Genomic DNA, 10,300 nt, shown 5'->3' on the forward strand with positions numbered 1-10,300 from the left:
GCCCCCATTATGTTGTATTTTTGTTTCTTCTTAGCTCTTTACCTTGGTAGTACCAGGGTCTTAGGATGTAACGTTTTTCTAACTTTAATGAAAACTGTCTTATTATTTTATCCGAGCACCTTTTATGTTTGTCAGTTGCAATTTGCTTTCAATATTGATTCTCGAACTGGTTTAAGTTCTTCCTGAGCGCTGGTCGGATTTAATTCCTTTACCATACCATTGAAACTGGTTAAGTTTCGAAAGGTATAGTTGGTCGGGTTAACTTCGAATAATTATAACTGGCTAAGTTTAATTGGAACAGAACAATTGACTGGTTACGTCTTTTTATAACTTGGAAAATTGACTGGTTAAGTCTTACAATTTCGACCTGGACTGGTCCGAGTGACTACATGCCATGTCTGGCCAGTATCTCGGCTATATGCCCCTAATTGCAATTGACTATACATAGTATTTCTTTAGATTATCCAGATTCCATGGCCGAGCAAGTGGTACACCTTCAGGATTCTCGAGCTGGAATGTACCAGGCTTGATGACTTTGGTCACTTTGTAAGGACCGTCCCAGTTGGCCCCTAGCTTGCCTTTCAGATGTGATAACCCCGTGGCTTCAACCTTTCTGACCACCCAATCTCCGAGCTGGATTGGCCTTGACTTGACTCGACTATTGAACTGCCGAGTAACCCTTTGCTTGTAACGGATCGACCTTAATAATGAGTTGCCCCTTGTTTCTGGCAGCAGGTCGAGGTTGACAGGCTTTTCTTCTTCATTTTGCTCGAAATCATAAAAGGTGACCCGGGGTGATGGGATACCGACCTCTACTGGTAGTACTGCCTCACTACCATAGACTAATCCGAACGGGGAATGTCCCGTTGCTTCCTTTACAGTTGTCCGAGCAGAACATAAGACTCCAGGCAGGTCGTCCACCCAAGCCCCTTTTGCTGCGTCGAGGGATTTTTTGATCGCCTTGAGGACTATCTTATTGGCCGCTTCCGCTTGGCCATTGGTCTGTGGTCGGGAAACGGCCGAGAACCTGGTCTGTATTCCAAAACGAGCACAGTATTCCCGAGTTGGTCCGCTATTAAATTGCCGACCATTGTCCGAAACCAGAGCTCGGGGTACTCCAAACCTTGTGATAATGTTCCTCCAAATGAAGGCCTGGACTTGCTTGTCAGTGATGGAGGCAAGTGGTTCGACTTCAGTCCACTTGGTGAAGTAGTCTATGGCCACTATCAAGAACTTCCGCTGACCCGATGCTGGTGGGAACGGGCCGAGCAGGTCCATGCCCCATTTGTCGAATGACAGAACTGCTTGGATGGAATTGAGGGGGGTAGCTGGGGATCTGGGGATATCCGAATGGATTTGGCAAGATGAGCATCTTTTCACCAATTCTTGCGCATCTGCTTTGAGGGTAGGCCAGTAATACCCGGCCCTTAAAGCTTTTCCCGCTATAGTTCTCCCGCCCTGGTGGCTGCTACACGCCCCTTAGTGTATTTCCCTCAGGATGTAATTTCCTTCTTCAGGAGTTACACACTTCAGCAGTGGGTGCGTGTATGACTTTTTGTAGAGCTGCTCGTCATGCCATAAGAACCAACCTGCTCGGTGCTTAATCCTTTCGGCTTCTTTGGCATCTGTTGGGAGGACTCCATCCCTTAAATATCCGACCACCTCATCCATCCAAGTGGTCGTTCGGTCTAGAATCAACTGTTCCTTGGCATTTATGCTGGGCTGACGAAGCACCTCCCACATGATAGTCCGGGGGCTGACCCCTCTGCCGAACTGCCATACGAGCCAGAGCGTCGGCCTGTTGATTCTCCGACCGGGGTATGTGGCTGATGCGGAAATGGGAGAGTTTCTTGATAAACTCTTGTGCCTTGGCCAAATACATTCTCATATTGTCCTCTTTGGCCTCGTACTCTCCCGAGACCTGACCGACTATAAGCTGGGAGTCTGATCGGGCCTCAATGGTCGTGGCTCCTGCAAGAATGCACAACTGAAGTCCGAGGATGAGAGCTTCATACTCCGCTTCATTGTTCGACCCCAGGAATTCGAACTTGATCGCATACTCCATTTTTTCTCCGACCGGGGGCTTAAGCACTAGCCCCGCCCCACATCCTGACTTGGTGGAAGAACCATCCACGTATAGTTCCCACTCTTCATTCTGGTCGACCGAGGGCCGAGTTGTGCATTCAGTTATAAAGTCCGCTAATGCTTGAGCTTTGATGGCCCTTCTGGGCTCATACTCCAGGCCAAAATCAGCCAACTGGTCAGCCCAATCCGTCATCCGACTGGAGTGGTTCCTACTCTCTATGACCTTGCGGAGAGGCTGTCCGGTAAGGACCTTGATTTGATGGGCTTGGAAGTATGGTTTCAGCTTTCTACTAGCCATGTCGAGGGCGAAGACCATCTTCTCCACCTCACTATATTTCGCTTCTGCCCCTCGAAAGGCATGGCTTATGAAGTAGACCGGGTGCTGGGTCCCTTCCCTCTCGGCTACCAGAACGGCACTTAGGGCGTATTCGGATACGGCCAAATATACACACAACGTTTCCCCCGGCAAGGGGGACATGAGCTTGGGCAGAGTTGATAAATGAAGTTTGAGGGAGGTGAAGGCTTGCTCAGCCTCCTCATCCCATGTGAACTCTTTTCTCTTAAGGGCCTTGAAGAAGAACAGGCTCTTATCAGCTGACCGCGACAGGAACCGCCCGAGGGCAGCTAGACATCCTGTTAGGCGCTGCACCTCCCTGACGTTCCGGGGGGACTTCATTTCCAGAACTGCCTTGATCTTGTCGGGGTTGGCTTCAATACCCCTTTCATCCACCAGAAATCCGAGGCATTTGCCTCCTTTTACTCCGAAGACGCACTTTTTAGGATTGAGCATCATACGATACTTCCTCAGTGTGCTCAGCGTCTCCCTTAGATCGTCTGGGTGATCAGAGTGGGCCTTGCTTTTGACGATCATGTCGTCAACATACACCTCAATGTTCCGTCCCAACTGATCACTGAAAATTTTATTGACTGTCCGCTGATATGTGGCTCCGGTGTTTTTCAGTCCGAATGGCATCATTTTGTAGCAGTAGACCCCTTGATGGGTGGTGAAAGCGGTATGAATCCGATCATGCTCCGCCATGGGAATTTGGTGGTAGCCTGCATTAGCATCCATGAAGCTTAGAAGGGCATGACCAGCTGTCGAGTCGACTAACCTGTCTATTTTGGGCAGAGGATGGTTGTCTTTCGGACAGGCCTTGTTCAGGTCTGTGAAATCTACGCACATGCGCCAAGCCCCGCTCGACTTTTTCACCAATACCACATTAGCCAGCCATTCCGAGTACTGGCATTCCTCAATGAATCCTGCCTCGAGCAGTTTCTTGACCTCCACTGCGGCAGCTTTGCACCTTTCCGGACCTTGATGCCTTAGCTTTTGCCTAACTGGCTTGTACCCCTTCTTAATATTCAGCTCGTGACACATGATTTTGGGATCAAGTCCAGGCATCTCTGAGGCCTCATAGGCGAATACTTCCTGGTATTCCCTGAGCACTTGCACCACTTGTGCTCTTGTGTCTGGGTTTAGGGCCTTGCCCACTCTTACAGTCCGACCAGGTTCAGTCCCGATCTCCACTTCTTCGTCTTCCTCAGCTGGCTGAGGTCGCTCATACTGTTTGGGGTTTTCTGTGATGTACACCCCCAAGTTCCTCGGCGAATTTTCTTCCCTCTTCCTCTTCTTCGAGTCCTCTTGGACATCGATCTCAGTTCTGCTCTTTAAGCTATTAACATAGCATTCTCGTCCAGCCTGCTGATCTCCCTGAATTTTTCCGACCTTCCCCTCATCTGTTTCGAACTGCATAAGGAGTTGGTATGTGGAGATAGCAGCTTTTGTTTTGTTCAGAGTGGGTCGCCCCATTATTATGTTATGATGTCAGCGGACGACCCACTATCGACCAAGACCCGCCTCACCCGGGAGTTTGCTACCTTGAGCTCGATGACCAGGGGGTCATCGTGGGGTACACTGACTGGTCGACTGGATTCCCCGAAGGTCATTACAGGACAGTCCGACCGGCTTGATTTGACCTCGAGTACCTGGTGCTGGAGGTTTTGGAGATGAGCTTTCCTGGCTCGGCCGGTTAGGCCCCCCGAAGCGAAGCCACCCGAAATGACCCCAATGTAACCCTCTATGTCCCCCTGTTGGACTGACCGACCTTCTGCTTACCCTTCTCTTCACTCGTGTGCTTGAGGTAGCGGTTCAGCTTCCCCTGGTCAGCTAGATTGTCCAACCCCTTCTTCAGCTCCCTGCAATCTTTTGTGGTATGACCACATTCCCGGTGGTATTCGCACAACTGGCTTTTGTCTCTCCGATAGGCTGAGGTCCGGATGGGTTGGGGGTTAGGCAGCATGGACTTGTGCTTGATGTCCAGGTATATTTCTCTTCGGTTCTTATTGAAACGAGGGTCGTTTCCATGATCAGTAAACCTATCCGACCTACCGCCCGTTTTCTGCTGTTTGGGCTGTTCACTGTTTCCTTCCTCCTTTCTCTTCTTACTTCCTTCTTCCGAGGGGCGGCAAATGTCCGCCGCTTGGATAAATCTCTGAGCCTTTGCCATGGCCTCTGAGAAGGTTTTGACCTCACTCTCAGCCAATGTCCATCTTAGCCGGCCAGGTTGTAATCCGGACATGAGAGCAGCGAAGGCCACGACATCTTGTAGGTCGGATACTTTCAGGGACTCTTCATTGAATCTTTTTATGTAGTCGGCTAGACTTTCATTCTTCTCCTGCTTGACTCCCATGAGGTGTAAGCTGGTCTTCTTTTGCCTCCTTCCGGCCACGAACTGATGGGTAAACATATCCTCGAGCACGGCGAAGTCGGTGATAATTTCAGCCGGTAACTCTTGGAACCAATTCAGCGCGAGCCCCTTTAGAGTGGTGGGGAAGAACCGGCACCATGTAGCTTCGCAGCCGGTCTGCACACTCATCTGTGCCTTGTACGTGGCCATATGATCTTCCGGGTCGGTTAGGCCCGCGAACAGTTCAATCAGGGGCGTTTTGACTTTCCCTTGGGTAGGGGTGTCGATAATCTCCCGGCTGAACGGGGTCATGAACTTGAGGCTCCCGTTGCCGAGCCTTAGGGGTTTGGACTGAGCGGAATCACCATGCCCCTCACGCTGAGCGGCCTTGCGGTCCAGGAACTGGCGAGCATCATATCCCTGACTACGGCGCTTGTTAAGGATATTTCGAGCATCTTCCGGTTTGCGACCAGGGTTCCCCCTTGGCGATCTGGAGACGTGTGTCTCCTCCCTTCGGAGAGCAGCTTCCCGAGGGACCGACCTCTCGCCCAAAGGAGAGCGTTCATCCTGCCGGGAGGGAGGCCTTTGAGACCGAGTAAGTTCCCGAGCGACTGACCTTTGCCGGTTAGGCTGGTCATGAATGGAGCGAGGGTTTCGCTCTTCCCTATGAGATGGCCTCTGGGCATTGTCATCCCGTTGGAGGTAGAGCTGATTATGCCCTTGCCCTTGCTGGAGGGTGGTCAGCATTTGCATGATGCTTTGCTGTAAGGTTTGTTGCAACTGAGCGGCTATGAGTGCTATGTCAGCTGTGAGCAAAGGTTGAGGGTCAACATGCTGTATTTCCCGAGAAGGAGATGGTTGAAGTTCCTGAGAGAGGTCCAGGTTGGGGTCCAGTGTATGAACTGATGGGGATCTAGTCCGGGCTAACCTCCTTGGCTGGGGTGAGGGTTCCCTCTCGTTTCGCTGAGGTTGGGTAGATCTGTTACGGGCGTTTTTGGATGGTGCCATGGCTGATTAGCACTGTGGTCCTACTGAGTAGCAAGTGAATTTTTCGAAGTGGTGGCGAAGTAACTTTTTGTACTATCCCCACAGACGGCGCCAAACTGTTTCTGTCTAGAAATTGAGGTTAATGATCTGTGCTGAACAAGTTCTGAAGTCCGAGCTGAGCTGGTTATCAGTTCACCGGACACCTGCAAGACACAGAAAAACTACCCCGGGGGTTGTTCCGGGATCGCCCCTCCGACGCTCAAGTCAGTTGATGAATGAGGTAGAGAGAGAGTCTAGAGTGAGAAACTCAGGTTAGTTAGGTGAGAATTCAATACCTTTGCATTGATGGGACAAGAGATATTTATAGTGGTGAGAACTTCCATAAAGGGGTGTGCTGGACATGGCAGCTCACTTGGGGATTGGTGATACCTTTCAAAGGGTGACTCTGGTGGGACCCACGATCCTTAGGTGGCGGTGCCACGTGGCATGATTTCCTTGGAAGGATTTAATGGGCCCAAACACCTAGTCTTAAACATGTGTATTAGAGCATTGAGAATAAGCTAAGTGCCATATGAAACATACATTGGAGAGTGTCATGTGTCACCATTCCTTTGATAGAAAAACCTTCTAATTTATTAATCTATATATAAATTTATTAGATCTTATTAGACCATATTTAAGCTGGACTGAACTTTTCAACACTACAAATAAGTTAGAAGGAAAAACATACCTAACGTTTGTAATTGTATTGTATTAGGAATTTTAGGTTTGCCTTTCATCAAAACAATCACCAGTATTTATAAGCTACAATACAAAGGCAAACCTAACTGGCTAACTTTCCTTGTCGCAAAAGACAAATTAACCAGCTCGCTTGCTTGATTTGCACAAGAGTTCAAAAACAGGAACATTAGCCATACAAACTACATTTTTGTTTAAATTACTCAGATAAATTAATAACTTTTCCCAGAAAAAATAAAATAATAAGTTCCTAAAGTACTTATTGTACTTTTTCATTGTATCTCCTGCTTATTAAATTTTATTGTGAGTCCAAATCTCCTGTCCAAATTTTTTATACTATTATTTATACCATTTAGTATTGTTGGTCTACATAATAAATTAGATTTAAACAAACTTTTTCGTTTAAAAGAATAAAGAAGGCAAATAATGATTGACACCAACTAATAAGATGACATTATAATGGTAGAAATAAGGGGAACATGATATTAGTTAATGTCAAGAAATTTAATCCAGATCTCTATGTGTTTTTTTCTTAACACTTGTTTGATTATCAAATGTTATTTTATCGAAAATTACTATTTTCGTTTCTTTTTAATCTAAACACTTTCATTTTTAATTCGTTTCTTTTTTATTTACACAATGTTACTTTCTTTTATGTTTTGTAGCATGCATGTTCCTTCTATTTTTTCCTCTTTCTTCACCAATGTGGTCCATTTTAGTATAATAACCCATTTTAATAATTTTCTCTCCACCGTTTTAGTTTGTCTCCCTTACTTTTCATTTTCTCTCTCACACTTTTGAACTTACTCATTGATTCTCCCTTAAACTGAAATGAGTAAATAAAAAAGAAACGACGGGAGTAGGTTTGATGGGAGATGGTGGGTTTAATTTACTAACCATCTTTTTATTGTCAGTGATAGAGAGTGGGTCAAGAGGATGTAGGAAAAATAATATAGTAATAGTGAGACTGTGATAAGAATAGAAGTGTTTAAACTAACTTAAGGCAAATAAAAAAAAACGGTTATTTCACCAAATACCCCCGACAAATTAACAAATTCACAATATACCCTCAATGTTCCAGAAATGCACCATATACCCCTAAGTTTTCGAAAACGTTCACCGAATACCCTTTTTCTTAACTGTCGTTATCTCACCGTTATCATTATTTACAATATTGCCATCATTAACCCTAATCCCTAATTTAAACCTAATTCTAACCTTAATCTAACCATTTCCCCTTACCTTTAACCCAAACCCTAACCCACCCAGCCCACCACCTCTCCACCCCACCCCACTCCGGCCCCTACCCCTCCCCCTCCCCTTCCCCCACCGCCAGTTCGTTCACCGCCCCTACACCCTCTTTGTTCACCATCGGCCTCCCCCACCCCCTCTTCGTTCTACGCCGGACTCCCCCACTCCCTTTTCATTCTCAGCCGGAATCCCCCACCCCCTCTTCGTTCTCCGTCGACTCCCTCGCCCCCTGCGCGAAAATCCGACCACTCTGGGGTGAAAATCTAACCCACCCCTGCGAAAATCACCCACCTTGCGCGAAAATCCGACCACCTTGCGCGAAAAACCGACCACCATGCGCGAAAATCCAACCCACCCCGCGAAAATCCCCCACCTTGCGCAAACATCCGACAACCTTACGCGAAAATCGACCACCCTGCGTGAAAATCTAACCCACCCCCGCGAAAATCCCCCACCTTGCACGAAATTCCGACCACCCTGTGCGACCAGTTGATGTGATGGTGAACGAAGAGGGGGAGGGGGAGGGGCCGAGGGAGGGATGCTGCCGGGGAGGGGGGAGGCCGGCGGTGGAAGGGAGGGGGATGCGGCGGTGGAGGGGGAAGGGGTGGGGCTGGGGTGCGGGTGGGGGTGGGGCTTGGGCCTGGGGTGGAGGGGTGTTGGGCTGGATTAGGGTTAGGGTTAGGGTTTGGGGTAAGGGTAAGGGTTTGATGAGGGTTTGGGTTAGATTAGAATTAGGGTTTAGGGTTAATAATGGCAAAATCGTAAATAAAGCTAACGGTGACTTAACGGCAGTTAGAAAAAGGGTATTTGGTGAACGTTTTCGAAAACTTAGGGGTATATGGTGCATTTCTGGAACATTGAGGGTATATTATGAATTTGTTGATTTGTCAGGGATATTTGGTGAAAAAACCGATAAAAAAAAGCGTCCAAACTACTATGCAACAAAAGGAGATACTTTTTTTAAAGGGTTTTCTTTTTTAAAAGGTGATACTTCTGAGGAATAAATATGATCGAACTTTTGATATATTTTGGGTTGAGGTGGTGGAGTAGTGACATCGCTTTCCAATTCATATCCTTGAGGTATATGGATCAAACTACGGGTCTGTTCTCCCCAGTTTATTTTCAGTTCAGTTCAGCTCTGGACAATACTTTTACTCTCACATATCACTATGCATTTCAGTTCAGTTCAATTCAATGCAGTTCAATTCATCTATTTTATGCCGAAGAGAACATGACCTACGTGGAACTCATTTAAGGATTTCCCCTTATCCCCTCAAATGAGTCCCCTTCATCTTACCTGATAAAAATTGTTAAATTCTTAATATTTGTACTTTTTATTTCTATACTTAAGGCAGTATCTCTTGAGTCCAACTATACATTTCGTATTAATTTTACTAAAGCATAAAAAACAACATGATCATGCAATATCTAATTAGGTTTATTTCAACATCATAATTTATATGTCAACCCCTTCCCAAGCAAGAAAAATAAATAAGCTGCAGCGCATGCATACTATAGGCTATAAATAGGCTAGCCAAACCCCCTCAAAAGAAATGCAAGCTAAAGAACCAAAGAGATCAACACCCTTTGTTAATTAGCATTCACCACATACAACCAGCTAGCTCTATCTGAAATTGCCAAGATGATTTTTCCTATATGTTTCACCTATCTCTCCTATTTTCTTCCACTTATGCTGATATCGCTTTTGATTATTGTGTAGGAGACTTAAGCCTACCAAGAGGACCAACTGGGTACTCTTGTAAGGATCCCGCCAAAGTTACGGTAGATGATTTTGTCTATTCAGGTATGAGGGTTGCAGGTAACACCGCAAATCTTTTCAAATTTGGCGTAAAAAGGGCTTTTGTTGCTGATTTCCCAGGTTTAAATGGTTTGGGCATTTCCATAGCACGTACAGATTTTGATGTAGGGGGATTTTTCCCAATGCATACACATCGAGTTTCTGAATTACTCATGGTAACCGAAGGGACGCTAATTGCAGGAATTATTGACACAAACAACACTGCATACTATAAAACATTAAACAAGGGAGACATCATGGCTATCCCGCCTACACTACTCCACTTCCAGATAAATGTTGGATCAACCCCAGTTCTTGCATATACAATTTTTACAAGTGCAAATCCTGGTGTCCAAATACTTGATACTTCTCTCTTTCAAAACTCCCTACCCTCGGAGATGATTGAGAAAGTCACTTTGCTTGACCATGCACAAGTGACAAAACTCAAGAAAATCTTTGGTGATACTGACATTTCATACTTGTTCTAATTTCTTTATTTCTAACCATTTTTCAATAATACCCCATGTTCAATAATTATAAGTAATTTATTGCTCTTTTAATTTGACATATGGAATAATGGCTCTATTTGCCAATTAGTAGATAGCTAATTGTATTAGCCGATAGCTGATCTATTAGCTGGTTTCACAAGTTGATTGTATAAGTTATTTATAAAGTGTTTCGTAAGTAGTTGATTGCAACTTGATTCTCTAAAATGACCAATAAGAATATGTGCCTAATCTATTATTGCACTTTT

General features: G+C 45.9%; 1 pseudogene; it reads left to right on the plus strand.

The window, feature by feature from the left end:
- Positions 1-9,390: 9,390 nt before the first annotated feature.
- On the plus strand, positions 9,391-10,034 carry LOC104901860 (auxin-binding protein ABP19a-like; annotated as a pseudogene).
- The last annotated feature ends 266 nt before the right edge of the window (positions 10,035-10,300 follow it).

The sequence above is a fragment of the Beta vulgaris genome, chromosome 8 (genome assembly GCF_026745355.1).
Source record: "Beta vulgaris subsp. vulgaris cultivar EL10 chromosome 8, EL10.2, whole genome shotgun sequence".
NCBI lineage: Eukaryota > Viridiplantae > Streptophyta > Magnoliopsida > Caryophyllales > Amaranthaceae > Beta > Beta vulgaris.